The sequence below is a fragment of the Carcharodon carcharias genome, chromosome 32 (assembly GCF_017639515.1).
Source record: "Carcharodon carcharias isolate sCarCar2 chromosome 32, sCarCar2.pri, whole genome shotgun sequence".
NCBI lineage: Eukaryota > Metazoa > Chordata > Chondrichthyes > Lamniformes > Lamnidae > Carcharodon > Carcharodon carcharias.
The window spans coordinates 22,414,129-22,433,407 of NC_054498.1; the positions used below are offsets into that span (position 1 = coordinate 22,414,129).

Genomic DNA, 19,279 nt, shown 5'->3' on the forward strand with positions numbered 1-19,279 from the left:
CAGACCTGGCACTGAATCTCCACTCAGCCCCCAGACCTGGCACTGAATCTCCACTCAGCCCCCAGACCTGGCACTGAATCTCCACTCAGCCCCCAGACCTGGCACTGTATCTCCCGTCAACCCCCAGACCTGGCACTGTATCTCCCGTCAACCCCCAGACCTGGCACTGTATCTCCCGTCAACCCCCAGACCTGGCACTGTATCTCCATTCAACCCCCCAGACCAGGCACTGTATCTTCCTTCAACCCCCAGACCTGGCACTGTATCTCCCTTCAACCCCCAGACCTGGCACTGTATCTCCCTTCAACACCCCAGACCTGGCACTGTATCTCCCTTCAACCCCCAGACCTGGCACTGTATCGCCCTTCAACCCCCAGACCTGGCACTGTATCGCCCTTCAACCCTCAGACCTAGCACTGTATCGCCCTTCAGCCCTCAGACCTAGCACTGTATCTCCCATCAGCCCCCAGACCTGGCACTGAATCTCCACGCAGCCCCCAGACCTGGCACTGAATCTCCACTCAGCCCCCAGACCTGGCACTGAATCTCCACTCAGCCCCCAGACCTGGCACTGAATCTCCACTCAGCCCCCAGACCTGGCACTGAATCTCCACTCAGCCCCCAGACCTGGCACTGAATCTCCACTCAGCCCCCAGACCTGGCACTGAATCTCCACTCAGCCCCCAGACCTGGCACTGAATCTCCACTCAGCCCCCAGACCTGGCACTGAATCTCCACTCAGCCCCCAGACCTGGCACTGAATCTCCACTCAGCCCCCAGACCTGGCACTGAATCTCCACTCAGCCCCCAGACCTGGCACTGAATCTCCACTCAGCCCCCAGACCTGGCACTGAATCTCCACTCAGCCCCCAGACCTGGCACTGAATCTCCACTCAGCCCCCAGACCTGGCACTGAATCTCCACTCAGCCCCCAGACCTGGCACTGAATCTCCACTCAGCCCCCAGACCTGGCACTGAATCTCCAGTCAGCCCCCAGACCTGGCACTGAATCTCCAGTCAGCCCCCAGACCTGGCACTGTATCTCCCGTCAGCCCTCAGACCTGGCACTGTATCTCCCTTCAGTCCCCAGACCTGGCACTGTATCTGCCTTCAGCCCCCAGACCTGGCACTGTATCTGCCTTCAGCCCCCAGACCTGGCACTGTATCTCCCTTCAGTCCCCAGACCTGGCACTGTATCTCCCTTCAGTCCCCAGACCTGGCACTGTATCTCCCTTCAGTCCCCAGACCTGGCACTGTATCTCCCTTCAGTCCCCAGACCTGGCACTGTATCTCCCTTCAGTCCCCAGACCTGGCACTGAATCTCCACTCAGCCCCCAGACCTGGCACTGAATCTCCACTCAGCCCCCAGACCTGGCACTGAATCTCCACTCAGCCCCCAGACCTGGCACTGAATCTCCACTCAGCCCCCAGACCTGGCACTGAATCTCCACTCAGCCCCCAGACCTGGCACTGAATCTCCACTCAGCCCCCAGACCTGGCACTGTATCTCCCGTCAACCCTCAGACCTGGCACTGTATCTCCCTTCAGTCCCCAGACCTGGCACTGTATCTCCCTTCAGTCCCCAGACCTGGCACTGTATCTCCCTTCAGTCCCCAGACCTGGCACTGTATCTCCCTTCAGTCCCCAGACCTGGCACTGTATCTCCCTTCAGTCCCCAGACCTGGCACTGTATCTCCCTTCAGTCCCCAGACCTGGCACTGTATCTCCCTTCAGTCCCCAGACCTGGCACTGTATCTCCCTTCAGCTCCCAGACCTGGCACTGTATCTCCCTTCAGTCCCAGACCTGGCACTGTATCTCCCTTCAGTCCCCAGACCTGGCACTGTATCTCCCTTCAGTCCCCAGACCTGGCACTGTATCTCCCTTCAGTCCCCAGACCTGGCACTGTATCTCCCTTCAGTCCCCAGACCTGGCACTGTATCTCCCTTCAGTCCCCAGACCTGGCACTGTATCTCCCTTCAGTCCCCAGACCTGGCACTGTATCTCCCTTCAGTCCCCAGACCTGGCACTGTATCTCCCTTCAGTCCCCAGACCTGGCACTGTATCTCCCTTCAGCCCCCAGACCTGGCACTGTATCTCCAGTCAGCCCCCAGACCTGGCACTGTATCTCCCGTCAGCCCCCAGACCTGGCACTGTATCGCCCATCAGCCCCCAGACCTGGCACTGTATCTCCATTCAACCCCCCAGACCAGGCACTGTATCTTCCTTCAACCACCAGACCTGGCACTGTATCTCCCTTCAACCCCCAGACCTGGCACTGTATCTCCCTTCAACCCCCCAGACCTGGCACTGTATCTCCCTTCAACCCCCAGACCTGGCACTGTATCTTCCTTCAACCACCAGACCTGGCACTGTATCGCCCTTCAACCTTCAGACTTGGCACTGAATATCCAGTCAGCCCCCAGACCTGGCACTGTATCTCCCTTCAGTCCCCAGACCTGGCACTGAATCTCCAGTCAGCCCCCAGACCTGGCACTGAATCTCCAGTCAGCCCCCAGACCTGGCACTGAATCTCCAGTCAGCCCCCAGACCTGGCACTGAATCTCCCTTCAACCCTCAGACCTGGCACTGTATCTACCTTCAACCCCCAGACCTGGCACTGTACCTCCCTTCAGCCCCCAGACCTGGCACTGAATCTCCACTCAGCCCCCAGACCTGGCACTGAATCTCCACTCAGCCCCCAGACCTGGCACTGAATCTCCACTCAGCCCCCAGACCTGGCACTGAATCTCCACTCAGCCCCCAGACCTGGCACTGAATCTCCACTCAGCCCCCAGACCTGGCACTGAATCTCCACTCAGCCCCCAGACCTGGCACTGAATCTCCACTCAGCCCCCAGACCTGGCACTGAATCTCCACTCAGCCCCCAGACCTGGCACTGAATCTCCACTCAGCCCCCAGACCTGGCACTGAATCTCCACTCAGCCCCCAGACCTGGCACTGAATCTCCACTCAGCCCCCAGACCTGGCACTGAATCTCCACTCAGCCCCCAGACCTGGCACTGTATCTCCCGTCAGCCCCCAGACCTAGCACTGTATCTCCCGCCAGCCCCCAGACCTGGCACTGTATCTCCCGTCAGCCACCAGACCTGGCACTGTATCTCCCGTCAACCCCCAGACCTGGCACTGTATCTCCCGTCAACCCCCAGACCTGGCACTGTATCTCCATTCAACCCCCCAGACCAGGCACTGTATCTTCCTTCAACCCCCAGACCTGGCACTGTATCTCCCTTCAACCCCCAGACCTGGCACTGTATCTCCCTTCAACACCCCAGACCTGGCACTGTATCTCCCTTCAACCCCCAGACCTGGCACTGTATCTTCCTTCAACCCCCAGACCTGGCACTGTATCGCCCTTCAACCCTCAGACCCAGCACTGTATCGCCCTTCAACCCTCAGACCTAGCACTGTATCTCCCTTCAGCCCCCAGACCTGGCACTGAATCTCCAGTCAGCCCCCAGACCTGGCACTGAATCTCCACTCAGCCCCCAGACCTGGCACTGAATCTCCACTCAGCCCCCAGACCTGGCACTGAATCTCCACAGCCCCCAGACCTGGCACTGAATCTCCACTCAGCCCTCAGACCTGGCACTGAATCTCCACTCAGCCCCCAGACCTGGCACTGAATCTCCACTCAGCCCCCAGACCTGGCACTGAATCTCCACTCAGCCCCCAGACCTGGCACTGAATCTCCACTCAGCCCCCAGACCTGGCACTGAATCTCCACTCAGCCCCCAGACCTGGCACTGAATCTCCACTCAGCCCCCAGACCTGGCACTGAATCTCCACTCAGCCCCCAGACCTGGCACTGAATCTCCACTCAGCCCCCAGACCTGGCACTGAATCTCCACTCAGCCCCCAGACCTGGCACTGAATCTCCAGTCAGCCCCCAGACCTGGCACTGAATCTCCAGTCAGCCCCCAGACCTGGCACTGTATCTCCCGTCAGCCCTCAGACCTGGCACTGTATCTGCCTTCAGCCCCCAGACCTGGCACTGTATCTCCCTTCAGCCCCCAGACCTGGCACTGTATCTCCCTTCAGTCCCCAGACCTGGCACTGTATCTCCCTTCAGTCCCCAGACCTGGCACTGTATCTCCCTTCAGTCCCCAGACCTGGCACTGTATCTCCCTTCAGTCCCCAGACCTGGCACTGTATCTCCCTTCAGTCCCCAGACCTGGCACTGTATCTCCCTTCAGTCCCCAGACCTGGCACTGTATCTCCCTTCAGTCCCCAGACCTGGCACTGTATCTCCCTTCAGTCCCCAGACCTGGCACTGTATCTCCCTTCAGTCCCCAGACCTGGCACTGTATCTCCCTTCAGTCCCCAGACCTGGCACTGTATCTCCCTTCAGTCCACAGACCTGGCACTGTATCTCCCTTCAGTCCCCAGACCTGGCACTGTATCTCCCTTCAGCCCCCAGACCTGGCACTGTATCTCCAGTCAGCCCCCAGACCTGGCACTGTATCTTCCTTCAACCACCAGACCTGGCACTGTATCTCCCTTCAACCCCCAGACCTGGCACTGTATCTCCCTTCAACCCCCCAGACCTGGCACTGTATCTTCCTTCAACCACCAGACCTGGCACTGTATCGCCCTTCAACCTTCAGACTTGGCACTGAATATCCAGTCAGCCCCCAGACCTGGCACTGTATCTCCCTTCAGTCCCCAGACCTGGCACTGTATCGCCCTTCAGCCCCCAGACCTGGCACTGAATCTCCAGTCAGCCCCCAGACCTGGCACTGAATCTCCAGTCAGCCCCCAGACCTGGCACTGAATCTCCCTTCAACCCTCAGACCTGGCACTGTATCTACCTTCAACCCCCAGACCTGGCACAGTATCTACCTTCAACCCCCAGACCTGGCACTGTACCTCCCTTCAGCCCCCAGACCTGGCACTGAATCAGCCCCCAGACCTGGCACTGAATCTCCAGTCAGCCCCCAGACCTGGCACTGAATCTCCACGCAGCCCCCAGACCTGGCACTGAATCTCCACTCAGCCCCCAGACCTGGCACTGAATCTCCACTCAGCCCCCAGACCTGGCACTGAATCTCCACTCAGCCCCCAGACCTGGCACTGAATCTCCACTCAGCCCCCAGACCTGGCACTGAATCTCCACTCAGCCCCCAGACCTGGCACTGAATCTCCACTCAGCCCCCAGACCTGGCACTGAATCTCCACTCAGCCCCCAGACCTGGCACTGAATCTCCACTCAGCCCCCAGACCTGGCACTGAATCTCCACTCAGCCCCCAGACCTGGCACTGAATCTCCACTCAGCCCCCAGACCTGGCACTGAATCTCCACTCAGCCCCCAGACCTGGCACTGAATCTCCACTCAGCCCCCAGACCTGGCACTGAATCTCCACTCAGCCCCCAGACCTGGCACTGAATCTCCACTCAGCCCCCAGACCTGGCACTGAATCTCCACTCAGCCCCCAGACCTGGCACTGAATCTCCACTCAGCCCCCAGACCTGGCACTGAATCTCCACTCAGCCCCCAGACCTGGCACTGAATCTCCACTCAGCCCCCAGACCTGGCACTGAATCTCCAGTCAGCCCCCAGACCTGGCACTGAATCTCCAGTCAGCCCCCAGACCTGGCACTGTATCTCCCTTCAACCCTCAGACCTGGCACTGTATCTGCCTTCAGCCCCCAGACCTGGCACTGTATCTGCCTTCAGCCCCCAGACCTGGCACTGTATCTACCTTCAGTCACAAACCTGGCACTGTATCTCCCTTCAGTCCCCAGACCTGGCACTGTATCTCCCTTCAGTCCCCAGACCTGGCACTGTATCTCCCTTCAGTCCCCAGACCTGGCACTGTATCTCCCTTCAGACCCCAGACCTGGCACTGTATCTCCCTTCAGTCCCCAGACCTGGCACTGTATCTCCCTTCAGTCCCCAGACCTGGCACTGTATCTCACTTCAGTCCCCAGACCTGGCACTGTATCTCCCTTCAGTCCCCAGACCTGGCACTGTATCTCCCTTCATTCCCCAGACCTGGCACTGTATCTCCCTTCAGTCCCCAGACCTGGCACTGTATCTCCCTTCAGTCCCCAGACCTGGCACTGTATCTCCCTTCAGTCCCCAGACCTGGCACTGTATCTCCCTTCAACACCCAGACCTGGCACTGTATCTCCATTCAGCCCCCAGTCCTGGCACTGTATCTCCCTTCAACACCCAGACCTGGCACTGTATCGCCCGTCATCCCCAGATCTGGCACTGTATCTCCCTTCAATACCCAGACCTGGCACTGTATCTCCCTTCAACCCCCAGACCTGGCACTGTATCTTCCTTCAACCCCCAGACCTGGCACTGTATCTTCCTTCATCCCCAGTCCTGGCACTGTATCTTCCTTCAACCCCCAGACCTGGCACTGTATCTCCCTTCAACCCCCAGTCCTGGCACTGTATCTCCCTTCAACCCCCAGACCTGGCACTGTATCTCCCTTCAGTCCCCAGACCTGGCACTGTATCTCCCTTCAGTCCCCAGACCTGGCACTGTATCTCCCTTCAGTCCCCAGAACTGGCACTGTATCTTCCTTCAGTCCCCAGACCTGGCACTGTATCTCCCTTCAGTCCCCAGACCTGGCACTGTATCTCCCTTCAGCCCCCAGACCTGGCACTGTATCTCCAGTCAGCCCCCAGACCTGGCACTGTATCTCCCGTCAGCCCCCAGACCTGGCACTGTATCTCCCGTCAGCCCCCAGACCTGGCACTGTATCTCCATTCAACCCCCCAGACCAGGCACTGTATCTTCCTTCAACCACCAGACCTGGCACTGTATCTCCCTTCAACCCCCAGACCTGGCACTGTATCTCCCTTCAACCCCCCAGACCTGGCACTGTATCTCCCTTCAACCCCCAGACCTGGCACTGTATCTTCCTTCAACCACCAGACCTGGCACTGTATCACCCTTCAACCTTCAGACTTGGCACTGAATATCCAGTCAGCCCCCAGACCTGGCACTGTATCTCCCTTCAGTCCCCAGACCTGGCACTGTATCGCCCTTCAGCCCCCAGACCTGGCACTGAATCTCCACTCAGCCCCCAGACCTGGCACTGAATCTCCACTCAGCCCCCAGACCTGGCACTGTATCTCCCTTCAACCCTCAGACCTGGCACTGTATCTACCTTCAACCCCCAGACCTGGCACTGTATCTACCTTCAACCCCCAGACCTGGCACTGTACCTCCCTTCAGCCCCCAGACCTGGCACTGAATCTCCACTCAGCCCCCAGACCTGGCACTGAATCTCCAGTCAGCCCCCAGACCTGGCACTGAATCTCCACTCAGCCCCCAGACCTGGCACTGAATCTCCACTCAGCCCCCAGACCTGGCACTGAATCTCCACTCAGCCCCCAGACCTGGCACTGAATCTCCACTCAGCCCCCAGACCTGGCACTGAATCTCCAGTCAGCCCCAGACCTGGCACTGAATCTCCAGTCAGCCCCCAGACCTGGCACTGAATCTCCACTCAGCCCCCAGACCTGGCACTGAATCTCCAGTCAGCCCCCAGACCTGGCACTGTATCTCCCGTCAGCCCCCAGACCTGGCACTGAATCTCCCGTCAACCCCCAGACCTGGCACTGTATCTCCATTCAACCCCCCAGACCAGGCACTGTATCTCCCTTCAACCCCCAGACCTGGCACTGTATCTCCCTTCAACCCCCAGACCTGGCACTGTATCTTCCTTCAACCCCCCAGACCTGGCACTGTATCGCCCTTCAACCCTCAGACCTGGCACTGTATCTCCCTTCAGCCCCCAGACCTGGCACTGAATCTCCACTCAGCCCCCAGACCTGGCACTGAATCTCCACTCAGCCCCCAGACCTGGCACTGAATCTCCACTCAGCCCCCAGACCTGGCACTGAATCTCCACTCAGCCCCCAGACCTGGCACTGAATCTCCACTCAGCCCCCAGACCTGGCACTGAATCTCCACTCAGCCCCCAGACCTGGCACTGAATCTCCACTCAGCCCCCAGACCTGGCACTGAATCTCCACTCAGCCCCCAGACCTGGCACTGTATCTCCCGTCAACCCTCAGACCTGGCACTGTATCTCCCTTCAGTCCCCAGACCTGGCACTGTATCTCCCTTCAGTCCCCAGACCTGGCACTGTATCTCCCTTCAGTCCCCAGACCTGGCACTGTATCTCCCTTCAGTCCCCAGACCTGGCACTGTATCTCCCTTCAGTCCCCAGACCTGGCACTGTATCTCCCTTCAGTCCCCAGACCTGGCACTGTATCTCCCTTCAGTCCCCAGACCTGGCACTGTATCTCCCTTCAGTCCCCAGACCTGGCACTGTATCTCCCTTCAGTCCCCAGACCTGGCACTGTATCTCCCTTCAGTCCCCAGACCTGGCACTGTATCTCCCTTCAGTCCCCAGACCTGGCACTGTATCTCCCTTCAGTCCCCAGACCTGGCACTGTATCTCCCTTCAGTCCCCAGACCTGGCACTGTACCTCCCTTCAGTCCCCAGACCTGGCACTGTATCTCCCTTCAGTCCCCAGACCTGGCACTGTATCTCCCTTCAGTCCCCAGACCTGGCACTGTATCTCCCTTCAGTCCCCAGACCTGGCACTGTATCTCCCTTCAGTCCCCAGACCTGGCACTGTATCTCCCTTCAGTCCCCAGACCTGGCACTGTATCTCCCTTCAGTCCCCAGACCTGGCACTGTATCTCCCTTCAGTCCCCAGACCTGGCACTGTATCTCCCTTCAGTCCCCAGACCTGGCACTGTATCTCCCTTCAGTCCCCAGACCTGGCACTGTATCTCCCTTCAGTCCCCAGACCTGGCACTGTATCTCCCTTCAGTCCCCAGACCTGGCACTGTATCTCCCTTCAGTCCCCAGACCTGGCACTGTATCTCCCTTCAGTCCCCAGACCTGGCACTGTATCTCCCTTCAGTCCCCAGACCTGGCACTGTATCTCCCTTCAGTCCCCAGACCTGGCACTGTATCTCCCTTCAGTCCCCAGACCTGGCACTGTATCTCCCTTCAGTCCCCAGACCTGGCACTGTATCTCCCTTCAGTCCCCAGACCTGGCACTGTATCTCCCTTCAGTCCCCAGACCTGGCACTGTATCTCCCTTCAGTCCCCAGACCTGGCACTGTATCTCCCTTCAGTCCCCAGACCTGGCACTGTATCTCCCTTCAGTCCCCAGACCTGGCACTGTATCTCCCTTCAGCCCCCAGACCTGGCACTGTATCTCCCGTCAGCCCCCAGACCTGGCACTGTATCTCCCATCAGCCCCCAGACCTGGCACTGTATCTCCATTCAACCCCCCAGACCAGGCACTGTATCTTCCTTCAACCACCAGACCTGGCACTGTATCTCCCTTCAACCCTCAGACCTGGCACTGTATCTCCCTTCAACCCCCCAGACCTGGCACTGTATCTCCCTTCAACCCCCAGACCTGGCACTGTATCTTCCTTCAACCACCAGACCTGGCACTGTATCTCCCTTCAGTCCCCAGACCTGGCACTGTATCGCCCTTCAGCCCCCAGACCTGGCACTGAATCTCCAGTCAGCCCCCAGACCTGGCACTGAATCTCCACTCAGCCCCCAGACCTGGCACTGTATCTCCCTTCAACCCTCAGACCTGGCACTGTATCTACCTTCAACCCCCAGACCTGGCACTGTATCTACCTTCAACCCCCCAGACCTGGCACTGAATCTCCAGTCAGCCCCCAGACCTGGCACTGAATCTCCAGTCAGCCCCCAGACCTGGCACTGAATCTCCAGTCAGCCCCCAGACCTGGCACTGAATCTCCAGTCAGCCCCCAGACCTGGCACTGAATCTCCAGTCAGCCCCCAGACCTGGCACTGAATCTCCAGTGAGCCCCCAGACCTGGCACTGAATCTCCAGTCAGCCCCCAGACCTGGCACTGAATCTCCAGTCAGCCCCCAGACCTGGCACTGAATCTCCAGTCAGCCCCCAGACCTGGCACTGAATCTCCACTCAGCCCCCAGACCTGGCACTGAATCTCCACTCAGCCCCCAGACCTGGCACTGAATCTCCACTCAGCCCCCAGACCTGGCACTGAATCTCCACTCAGCCCCCAGACCTGGCACTGAATCTCCACTCAGCCCCCAGACCTGGCACTGAATCTCCACTCAGCCCCCAGACCTGGCACTGAATCTCCACTCAGCCCCCAGACCTGGCACTGAATCTCCACTCAGCCCCCAGACCTGGCACTGAATCTCCACTCAGCCCCCAGACCTGGCACTGAATCTCCACTCAGCCCCCAGACCTGGCACTGAATCTCCACTCAGCCCCCAGACCTGGCACTGAATCTCCACTCAGCCCCCAGACCTGGCACTGAATCTCCACTCAGCCCCCAGACCTGGCACTGAATCTCCACTCAGCCCCCAGACCTGGCACTGAATCTCCACTCAGCCCCCAGACCTGGCACTGAATCTCCACTCAGCCCCCAGACCTGGCACTGAATCTCCACTCAGCCCCCAGACCTGGCACTGAATCTCCACTCAGCCCCCAGACCTGGCACTGAATCTCCACTCAGCCCCCAGACCTGGCACTGAATCTCCACTCAGCCCCCAGACCTGGCACTGAATCTCCACTCAGCCCCCAGACCTGGCACTGAATCTCCACTCAGCCCCCAGACCTGGCACTGAATCTCCACTCAGCCCCCAGACCTGGCACTGAATCTCCACTCAGCCCCCAGACCTGGCACTGAATCTCCACTCAGCCCCCAGACCTGGCACTGAATCTCCACTCAGCCCCCAGACCTGGCACTGAATCTCCACTCAGCCCCCAGACCTGGCACTGAATCTCCACTCAGCCCCCAGACCGGGCACTGAATCTCCACTCAGCCCCCAGACCGGGCACTGAATCTCCACTCAGCCCCCAGACCGGGCACTGAATCTCCACTCAGCCCCCAGACCTGGCACTGAATCTCCACTCAGCCCCCAGACCTGGCACTGAATCTCCACGCAGCCCCCAGACCTGGCACTGAATCTCCACTCAGCCCCCAGACCTGGCACTGAATCTCCACTCAGCCCCCAGACCTGGCACTGAATCTCCACTCAGCCCCCAGACCTGGCACTGAATCTCCACTCAGCCCCCAGACCTGGCACTGAATCTCCACTCAGCCCCCAGACCTGGCACTGAATCTCAAGTCAGCCCCCAGACCTGGCACTGAATCTCAAGTCAGCCCCCAGACCTGGCACTGAATCTCAAGTCAGCCCCCAGACCTGGCACTGAATCTCCAGTCAGCCCCCAGACCTGGCACTGAATCTCCAGTCAGCCCTCAGACCTGGCACTGAATCTCCAGTCAGCCCTCAGACCTGGCACTGTATCTCCCTTCAGCCCCCAGACCTGGCACTGTATCTCCCTTCAGCCCCCAGACCTGGCACTGTATCTCCCTTCAGCCCCCAGTCCTGGCACTGTATCTCCCTTCAACACCCAGACCTGGCACTGTATCGCCCGTCATCCCCAGATCTGGCACTGTATCTCCCTTCAACACCCAGACCTGGCACTGTATCTCCCTTCAACCCCCAGACCTGGCACTGTATCTTCCTTCAACCCCCAGACCTGGCACTGTATCTTCCTTCATCCCCAGACCTGGCACTGTATCGCCCGTCATCCCCAGATCTGGCACTGTATCTTCCTTCAACACCCAGACCTGGCACTGTATCTCCATTCAGCCCCCAGTCCTGGCACTGTATCTCCCTTCAACACCCAGACCTGGCACTGTATCGCCCGTCATCCCCAGATCTGGCACTGTATCTCCCTTCAATACCCAGACCTGGCACTGTATCTCCCTTCAACCCCCAGACCTGGCACTGTATCTTCCTTCAACCCCCAGACCTGGCACTGTATCTTCCTTCATCCCCAGTCCTGGCACTGTATCTTCCTTCAACCCCCAGACCTGGCACTGTATCTCCCTTCAACCCCCAGTCCTGGCACTGTATCTCCCTTCAACCCCCAGACCTGGCACTGTATCTCCCTTCAGCCCCCAGACCTGGCACTGTATCCCCGTCAACTGCCAGACCTGGCACTGTATCTCCCATCAGCCTTAGACCTGGCACTGTATCTCCCGTCAGCCCCCAGACCTGGCACTGTATCTCGCGTCAGCCCCCAGACCTGGCACTGTATCTCCCTTCCGCCCCCAGACCTGGCACTGTATCTCCCTTCCGCCCCCAGACCTGGCACTGTATCTCCCTTCCGCCCCCAGACCTGGCACTGTATCTCCCTTCCGCCCCCAGACCTGGCACTGTATCTCTCTTCAACCCCCAGACCTGGCACTGTATCTCCTTTAGCCCTCAGTTCTGGCATTATTTCATCCTTCAATGCTGTAGCCTCTTCTAAAGACAATTCTTCCTTTCTTACCTTATGTCTTTATCAATCCGACACAGTGGGACCCCCTTATGTTTGGAAATCCAATGAATTTATTCAGCAGATAAGAAACCTGTAGCTCTGCTCCTTCTGGTCTCTTACCAATGTTTCTTGAAACTCCAATGAATCCCCATTTTCACCTTTCTCCCATCCGGTCACTTCTTCCAATGAGAAAATTGACCTGTTTGGATCATTTTCTCCACGAGTTCTACTCCTTTCTCCACTTGACTAATGTGATCATCATCACATTTCATCCCTGCCAGGTCTTTTGCATCTTATGCTCTCTAGTTCCCAGATAGCACCTCTAGTCTTGATGTTAGCTTGTCCATTGTGGACAAGGAGCATTGCTCCAAACTTGCTCCTCTCTTTATCTGCCTCTCCTGCAGCAAGTCGATTCTTCTTGCTCCTTGGGTTGTCCTTAACCCTCTAACATCACTCTGTTACCATTAGGTTTGCAGGTTCTCAAGTTAGAATGCTCAGTTCTGGCTTAGTCCATGACCAGCTGCACTGCTTTGAGCCATCTTCTTGCTGATTTGCGGAGTTTTGAGGCTGAGGCCTCTGCGATTTATTTTTCATGGCCTTGCCATTTTCAAATCCTCTGGTTAATAGTAATGATTATTAGATGGCCTTTCATCAAATCTACACTCAGGCAATCCTGAACCATTCCACTCTGTAGTTGATGACTGTTCACCTATGTCAATTAACTCAGTCTCATTGATCACCTCGTAGTGAAGGCACCCCTAGGTCGTAGTGATCATAATATGATTGAATTTTACATTCAGTTTGAGGGAGAGGAGTGGGTCTAAAACTAGTATTTTAAACTTAAATAAGGGCTATTAGGCGAGCAGAGCTAGCTAAAGTGAACTGACAAATTAAGGGATAGGTATATTGGCACATTCAAGGGGATATTTCAGAATTCACAGAATAGATGCTTTTCAATGGGAAAGAAAAATTCCAAGGGGAGGACCCACCATCTGTGGTTAACTGAAAAAGTAAAAGATAGTATCAAACTTGAAGATGAAACTTATATTGCACAAAGACTAGTGGCAGGTCAGAAGATTGGCCAGAATATAAAAAACAGTTAAGAATTTCTAAAAGATTGATAGGAAAGGAAAAATTCAGAGTACGAGAAAAAGCTAGCTAAAAATATAAAGACATAGTGAGAGTTTCTATGGATATTTAAAGAAGAGTTAACAAAGTGAGCGTTGGACCAAAGAAAATGAATCTAGGGAACTAATAATGGAAAATGAGGAGATGGCAGATCAATTGAATAAATATTTTGCATTGGTCTTCAATATAAAGGATACATCCTAAAAATAGCTGTAAATCAGGAAATGGAAAGGTGGGAGGAACTCAAGAAAATTATAATCACCGGGGAAGTGGTACTGAGCAAAGTGTTGGAGCTGCAGGCTATCAAGTCCTTAGGTCCTGATGGACTTCATCCTAGAGTCTTAAAAGGATCAGGTACTGAGATAGTTGATGCATTGGTTTTAATTTTCCAAAATTGCCTAGATTGGAAAATAGCAAATGTAACTCCTTTATTCAAACGGGAGGGAAGTGGAAAGCAGGAAACTACAGGCGAGTTAGCTTAACATCTGAGATAGTGAAAATGTTACAAGCTATTAGTAAAGATGTTCTAGCAGGGTGGAAAAATTTAAGGTAATCAGGCAGAGTTAACATGGTTTTGTGAAAGGGAAATCATGTTTAACCAATTTACTGGAGTTCTTTGAATGAGTCACATGTGCTGTGAGTAAAGGTTATTGCGAAAAAAATAAAAGCTCATGTTGTAGGGGGTAACATATTGGCATGAACAGAAGATTGGCTAGCTAACAGGAAACAGAGGGTAGGCATAAATCGGTCAGTTTCTGGTTGGCAAGATGTGACGAGTGGTGTGCCACAAGGATCAGTGCTGGGGCCTCAACTTTTATAATTTAGATAAATGACTTAGACGAAGGGATGGATGGGATGGTTGCTAAGTCTGCTGATGACACAAAGATAGGTAGGAAAGTGAAAAGGGCAAAGGTCTTGCAAATGGAGTAAAATGTGGGAAAATGTGAAATTGTCCATTTTGGCAGGAAGAATAAAAAAGCTTATTATCTAAATGGTGAGAGATTGCAGAGCTCTGAGACTCAGAGGGATCTAGGTGTCCTAGTACATGAATCACAAAAGGTTAGTGTGCAGCAAATAATCAGGGAAGTTAATAGAATATCATGTATTGTGAGGGGAACTGAATACAAAGGAAGGGAGGTTATGCTTCAGTTATACAGGATATTGGTGAGACCACATCGGGAGTGCTGTGTACAGTACTGGTCTCTTCATTAAGGAAGGGTGTAAATGCATTGGAAGCAGTTCAGAGGTTTACTAGACTAATACCAGGAATGAGCAGGTTGTCTTATGAAGAAAGGTTGGACAGGTTAGCCTTGTATCCACTGGAGTTTAGAAGAGTAAGAGGTGACTTGATTGAAACATGTAAGGTCCGGAGGGATCTTGACAGTCTGGATGTGGAGAGGATGTTTCCTCTTGTGGGAGAATCTAGAACTAGGGGTCACTGTTTAAAATTAAGGAGTGGCCCATTTAAGGCAGAGGTGAGATGAAATTTTTTCTCTCAGAGGATCACAAATCTTTACAAGTCTCTTGCTCAAAAGGTAGTTGAAGCAGAGTGTTTGAATATTTTTAAGGCAGAGCTGGATAGATTCTTGATAAGCAAAGGGGTGAAAGGTTATCAGGGATTGGTGAGAAATGTGGAGTTGAGGTCACAATCAGATCAGCCACGATCTTGTTGAATGGCAGAGCAGGTTCAAGGGGCCAAGTGGCCTACTCCTGCTCCTAATTCATGCTCGTATGTCTCCTCTTTTCCCATATATACAACCTCCTGTGTTCACTAGCCATACACATCCACTCCATTTCCTGATGATTCTGCACTACAACCAGCAACTTAAACTCACGCAACCCCAAGTGTACTCTAATCCTCTTAAGGTACAATGGTTAAATCAGTGAATATCAATCTCTTGCAATCCTTTCCATAAGGTATTAAAAAGGCTTCAAATCTTCTGAAGACAATTTCTACACATCACTCAAATCCAAGCAGCCTCTTAACCTTCAATCACTCTGCTCTTGGTTGGTTTTCATTTGCTACCATGCTATGTCTCAATATCTCTTTCCATTGCTAAAGCCCCAAGACCACCAAGCCCTCCCCTTCAACAACCCTGAACTGTAGAAAGCTAACATCTAACCAAATATTATTCCATATACAGCAAAGGTTTTCAAACAATCATCTTGGGCTAAGGGCAGGATACAAGGTAATGCCTGCCATTTGAGGCTCATCTTCTCTAGCTTTTAATCTTTCGCTGCAACCCTTAACACATGAACAGGATTATAGTCATTACCGCTGTTCCTTCTTCCTGAATTTGAAACAACCCACCATACATGCTGTTCTCACTCCATCCATTCACACAGTGAAGAAACCAAGAGTCGTAGAATCTGAAGGCAAAGTTGGATACAAGTTTGGCAGCGTATCTTATACTTCACACTGAGTGACTACTCCAAATGCTTCTAACGAGGACTGTCATTTCCTGAACATATTGACGACAGCCTGCAATAACTTGTTTGTGTACAACAACTTTAACATAGAACGACACTTCAGAGGGAAGGAAAGAGTTTGGACACTTGGTTCCTCTGTTACATTAAAAGAGAAACGAAAGCTTGATTGAAGTAATGGGCATCAAGGCATGGAGGAACATAGGGAGGCAAAAGGTATGGAATTACAGCACAAAGCGGGTTTGTCCTGTCCATTTAAAAATATACATATTATTACACTTGCTAACCTTTCATTATTTCTTCAATTTTTCCCTCTCACACCCATTTATTTCTTAAAAGGTACTGACTCCCACTGAGGTGCAATTGCACAGATGCCTTTTTGCCACTTTGGAGTGGTCGTTTTCCATGCGGTCCTCGACAGTCCACAACGACCGAGTATTCCGCTACAGGAGGCATCACCGTGTGCTTACACCTGCCCTTGGCAAATATCTGTGCACATGTGCTTCCAATAAAGATCACTGCATACTGATGAGGCACTTGCTGATTTGCCCTCTCTAACGCAGACATGATTGCATTGTTCCCTCCAAAGTCAGCTAATACTGTACAGCACGCACAGGCAAACCTGCCTTACAGTCTGTTCGCTGCAGACAGCATAGTGATCAGCCAACACACTTCACACACATTTTACACATGACATCAACAATGAAGGATTAATGACCCCAACAATCAAAGCAAGGTTACCAAAAGAAAATACCACCAGTAAATTTTGGAAAAACATCAGCCACAGGCAATGCAATCTGTTCCAACTGAACTTCACATGGGCCCAACCTGAAACAAGCACAATTCTCTCTTTCTACAGAGATTATCCAAACACTAAAATAACTGGCTATTTTATGCACTGTAAAGTCCCAATCATCAAACATTCCTCAAGTTGGGCTGTTCATCAATGACACAACCTCCCAATCACTGGCATCCACCACAGGAACTGCTGCCAGTGAGAGAAGCTTTAAAATTAATCGAGATAAAACCCACTGAGCAAATACAGAATGCTCAGGCTGACTCACATCATTGTTGTTCAGTGGGAAGGCTTGTGACATGGCTCAGTTCCTATGTGACAGAAGCCAACATGATACTATCCGGGGAAGTCCTCTATTTCAACTTGCTGCCAACAAGACTTTTGCAGCAATGATTACCTGAAGCCTTAAACATCTGAGAAGTACATTTTAAAGATACAAGTGTTGCACATGAAGCAACATATTGTTTACTGCCCCTCGTGCATCTGAAGAAAGAGTCAGGCCACAAAACACTGCATTAGAAGCTTACATTCATATAGCACCGTTCGCAATCTCAGGAAGTTCCAAAGCACAGCACAGCAAAATAAATATTTTTGAAATGCAGTCACTATTGTAATACAAGAAACACAGCAACTAAATTGCACACAGCAAGCTCCCACAAACAACAGTGAAATAAATGACCACCGCATCATCCGTATTTTTAGGTTGAGATAAAGTTTGGCCAGGACATGAGGGGAACCCGCCTGCTCTTCTTCAAAATAAAACCGTGGGATCTTTTAAGTTCACCTGACAGGGTAAACAGGGCCTTGGGTTAACATCTCATTTGATGGCACCTCTGACAGTGCACTGGATTGTATGTTGAAGTCTCTGGAGTGGTACTTGAACCCATGATCTGACACAGAGGTGAGAGGGCTACCAATCACTAAGCCAAGGCAGTTCATACCTCTATGTCTGTGTGGAGAGGGGGTTGTGCAGGGATGTAGAACCAAGAATATGCTTAGCACCCAGAACCCCAGAAATTCATAATCTGACCTCTGATGCAAAGTGTCCAAACTCAATTCAATCGTCAATCCAAGTTCTGGGTCAGTTTAAAATATGACAGTGGGAGTGGGTGTGTGCGCGCGGTGGGTGCAGGGAGAAGATAAGTCTTTTAAGTATGTACTTTTGCAAGAACCCTTTTTTCCCTTCTCCCAACAGAGATGATGTGCTGAAGTGGGGTTTGAGCCCAGAGTGGGTCCTGGCTCAGACAAGTTTGCACCAAAGCAAAGAGAAGTGGTGGTGCTGGGGAGTGGAAAACAAACAAGACATTAAACTGGGACTGATTTGTGTGAGAGAGAGAGAGAGAGAGAGGAGCGGGGGGGAATGGAGCCTGTCAGTGTGTCCGGGTGATGGGGCATCACAAAGAGCAGCAGCTCTGGTTGCTGCTCAATCCACTCCTGTGCCCCCGGGGGCTGAGGAAATAGGGTTGGGGGGGGGGGGGGGGGGGTTATTGTCTCTCTGAATTCACCCCCCCCACCCCCCTCTCAACTGCCACCCCGCCTTTGCCTTCCACCATGTGCCGGCAGCAGGTCACCCGGCTCTCCCCCCCGCCACCCCTCAATCTGTCACCGACATACCCCCCCCTCCCCTCCCCCCACCCACCCCGGGGCTCGGTACAAATCCAGCCTCCGGCTCCCTCCCAGGGCCCAGCGGTGAACAAAGAGATTCTGCCCCCCCCCCCCCCCAACCCCCGAGGCCCGGGCCCCCACCTGCTCCACCCCCCCCCCCCCCCCCCCCCCCCCCCGCGGATCGAGGAGGCGCTCACTTACCCGGTGGACGGCAGCCGGGCTCCGGGCTGAGGCTGAGGCTGAGGCTGAGGCGAGGCTCCCGGCGACGGGGGGCCTCCTCTTGCTCCCCCGCCACCCCCCCCCCCGCCCAACCACCACCACCACCCCCCACCCCCCCCCCAAGGCCGCTTCCCCGAGCGGGGCCCCGCTCTCACCGGATCGCGGCCATCGGCAGCCGCCCGGCTCCGGGGCTCGGCTCCGACACGGCGGGAGAGCGGGGGTGGGGGGGGGACTTGGAGAGGCCGAGGCTGCGAGGCCGCTTCAGGCTGTTCGGGCTGCGGGCAAAGTTGTGGGGGGGGGGGGTGGAAGAGAGAGAGGGAGGCCCGGACTCGGGCTCGCGGTTCTCCGGGCGGCGGCGGCGGCGACTCTCCCCCTGGCCCGATCCGAGCGGCTTCCCCGAGGCTGAGGGATTGATGGACCGAACCCCGGTGTGAGGAAAACCCGGAGCGGAGCCAGGAAAGCCCGGAGCGGAGCAGAGAAAACCCGGAGCGGAGCACGCGCCTACCCCCCCCCCCCCCCCGGAGCGGAGCCAGGAAAACTCGGAGCGGAGCCAGGAAAGCCCGGAGCGGAGCCAGGAAAACCCGGAGCAGAGCAAGGGAAACCCGGTGCCGTACCAGGGGTGGCATAAGGAAAACCTGGAGCGGAGCAAGGAAACCCAGAGCAGAACACCCTGGAGCGGAGCCAGGAAAACCTGGAGCGGAGCCAGAAAAGCCCGGAGCAGAGCCAGGAAAACCCGGAGCGGAGCAAGGAA

At 54.8% G+C, this 19,279-nt stretch overlaps 1 protein-coding gene across 1 annotated transcript in view; it reads right to left on the minus strand.

Moving 5' to 3' along the window:
* LOC121272004 (zinc finger protein 609-like) overlaps positions 1-18,599 on the minus strand; it is a 194,825-nt gene extending 176,226 nt beyond the window's left edge. The window contains exon 1 of the mRNA XM_041178351.1: positions 18,511-18,599. The gene's annotated coding sequence lies outside the window, so the exon portion shown is untranslated. The remainder of the gene's footprint in view (positions 1-18,510) is intronic.
* Between the last annotated feature and the right edge of the window lie 680 nt (positions 18,600-19,279).